Here is a 3,527-nt window from a genome sequence, read left to right on the forward strand (position 1 = left end):
TCCAAAAGCATATTAGATACCCTAGTCTGCATTTTATCACAGGTGAAGATAATGTCAAGCTTTCTATCACTACTCAGCATGACTTTTTTTCTTTAGTGTTTAAAAATATTTTCTACTGTTCTTCAAACACTCACCATCTATTACTCTTGAATGCAGAAATCCATTACCTCACAGAGAGATCAGGGTTGGACATAAAAATCTGGCAGTGAACAATATTTAAGTGGTTCTATGGGTTAAATGTTTCCCCTCCGAAATTCAGGTGTCGCCAGTGTGATAGTTAGTATTAAGAGCTGAGGCCTCTCGAAATGATTGGGCCATGAAGGCTCCTCTCATGAGTGAGATTAGGTGCCACATAAGAGGCCTCGACAGATAGTATTAAGAGCTGAGGCCTCTCGAAATAATTGGGCCATGAAGGCTCCTCTCATGAGTGAGATTAGGTGCCACATAAGAGGCCTCGACAGAGGAAATTTGCCCCCTCTTGCCCTTCTGCCTTCCTGCGTATAAGGACACAGTGTTCCTCCCTTCCAGAAGATGCTGCCCTCACCAGATACCAAATGCCAGTGCCTTAAACTTGGACTTCTAGTCTTCAGAATTATTAATAACAAATTTCCGTTCTTTATAAATTTCCTAGTCTGTTGTACTCTGTCACAGCCACACAAAATAAACTAAGACAGGTGGTATCTAAATTCATGAAATTGCTTGAGATCAATAAGTGTAAATATAAGGATAAGTGCGTAAGGATAATTGCTTGAGATCAATAAGTGTAAATATAGGATATTTAGAATAATCCATGGTATAGCACAGCATTTAAAGTTTTGGTGGAGGTGCAATCTCTAGCAAAGATGTAGATACATGGACAAAAGAAGTAGGAGAAAACACAAATCAGGAATGTGATATCGCAGAATACAAAAAAGAAAGGCGATTCAAGAGGATGGGTACTTTAATGCTTCTGGAATTTGGCAATGTGGTGACTGTAGGTGAGTTAGCAAGAGTGGTTTTAGAGCGGTAAGATTGAAGACAGACGGGAATGTACTTAATGTGAAACTAATAGGTAAAAAATAATTTCAGCAAAAGGGTAGGCCATGAGGCAAGAAAGTGGGGACAATATTTCAGGAACAGCGAGTAACTCACTTTTGCAGGGTCACTGGCTAAGTGTAGGAGAAGAGAGGTTTATAATGCTGGAAAACTGATATGGTTGTACTGGAGAATTCTCTAAAAGTCTTCCCAAGGAATTTTTTTTTTTCCTATCACAATACAGTTCATTTACTTATTTTTAATTGAAACATATTGATTATACATTTATGAGGTGCAGAGTTATATTTCAATACATGTGTACAATGTGTGATTATCAAATCAGAGTAATTAGCATATTCATCATCATTGCAAAGTTTAACCATTTCTTTGTGGTGTGGATATTTGATCTCCTCTCCTAGCCATTTGATTACACTTAGTGAATTATTGTTAATTATAGATGCCTAGCTCAACTATACACCAATAGAACTTATTTTTCCTCTCTAGCTGTAATTTTGTGTCCATTAACCAACCTCTGACTATCTCCTTTCCCTCCTCCCCTTTTCCACCTCTAGTAGCCACAGTTCTACTGTCTCCTTCTAAAAGTTCAATTTATTATTTTTATATATTTATTTAAGCTTCCACATATGAGTGAAAACTTGTGGTATTTCTTTTTCTGTGCCAGCTTATTTCACTTAACATAGTTTTCTCCAAGTTTATCTGTGCTGCTGTGAATGGCAGAATTTCACTCATTTTTTATGGCTGAGTAGTGTATATTATTTATGTATATATACCACATTTTCTTTATCCTATGCCTGTGGATGGATTAAGTTCCACCTGGTGTTTATAATTTATTGATGATAAAATCGGTTGTATGTACACACAAGCACACACACAGAATAATTTCACTTTTGTAGAAGGAAAAGTATGCTTTTGCAAAACAAAAATACGGTCAGTGCTGCATAATGATGTTTTGGTCAACAACTGGCCAATATATGACAATGTCCTCATAAGATTATAATATTGTATTTTTACTGGACCTTTTCTATGTTTACATATGGAGAGATACACAAATACCAATGTGTTACAGTTGCCTACAGTATTCAGTACTGTAACGTGCTGTACAGGTATGTAGCATAAGAACAAAGGCTATACCATATAGTCTAGGTATGTAGTAGGCTATACCAATTAGGTTTGTGTAAATACACTCTAGGATGTTTGCACAATGATGAAATCGCCTAATGATGCATCTCTCAGAAGTTATCCCCATTGTTAATTAATGTGTTAGTTTAAATGTTTGGAAAAATAAACACTGGCATGTTTGCAGGAAATATGTTGTGGAAAATAGTATATAATCCCTGTTATCTGAAAGAAATAGCTTGCTCAGTCTGGATCATTGAGGGGAATTTAATGAAGGGGCAATTTACAAAGCTGTGGGCAGTGTTTAGGAAAAGCTTCAAAGGTAGCATGTGGCCCAGGGCTTGTATGGGCTCAAAACCTGAAGGGGCAAGAATTGTGGGAAGTTACTGGAACCTGGAGAGCTGTGAGGAGAAGACCACCTGTCAGGAGCTGTGGCATTTGGTAGAGGGTCACAGCGAACCCAGGTGACACAGAGAGGAAGAGCCAGGAAAGTACCCAAACCTCAGTCTCCTCTGCCAGTACTTCTCAGAAGCCACAGGCAAGGGAGCCTGTTGGTACAGCTTAAATAGGTCAATCTCTTGGGATTAAGTCAAGGTAGAAAGTGGGCATGGGAAGACAAAGAGGATATATCCACCACTGTTGGGTTTAAAAAATTTCTTTTATTCTTATTTTCTAATGTATTTATATATTTTTAAAATTTAAATAACAACTTGAATTACTTTTGTAACGCTAAAAATATTTTCAAGTTTTAAAATGAAAGATTAGACTAAGCAGGAAGAACATTTTTGCATCGGTCTCAGGAGCTCCAATGGGATTATACACACCAAAATTTAAGTAGTGTAGGAAGTGGCAGTGCAAATAGAAAGGAGGTATAGTACTGGAAAGACATTACAGAAGTGTGTTACAGGAATTTCCTTGGGTTAAAATAGTCTAGGTAGAGAAGTATCCAATTACAATTTTATTCTGGTTAGGCCACTGGAAGAACTGCCCCCACTCAGTGTCCAGCACAGATGCCCCTTCCTACCTGAACACCTACTATAGGACTGTTACTTACAAAATAGTGTAATATGTTTACTCAAAATTGACTATCATAAGAAAAAACAAGCTGTAATTGATCTACATGTGCAAATCAGTAAAAATGTTTAAATTGCTTGTAAGGCTATGTGGAAAAATATAGTGTTGCAATCACATCACAGGTGTTTTCCGAAGAGGATCTCATTTCATGTTTGAATTAATTTTTTTTTTTTTTTTTTTTTTTTGTCTTTTTGTCTTTTTTCCGTGTCCGGCAACGGATCGCAACCCTCAGTGTTGCCCCCGTACCGGACCAGGGACCGGCAACGGGATCGCAACCCTCGGCGTTGCTCCCGTACCGGACC

Source organism: Galeopterus variegatus, unplaced genomic scaffold, assembly GCF_000696425.1.
Source record: "Galeopterus variegatus unplaced genomic scaffold, G_variegatus-3.0.2 Scaffold8772, whole genome shotgun sequence".
NCBI lineage: Eukaryota > Metazoa > Chordata > Mammalia > Dermoptera > Cynocephalidae > Galeopterus > Galeopterus variegatus.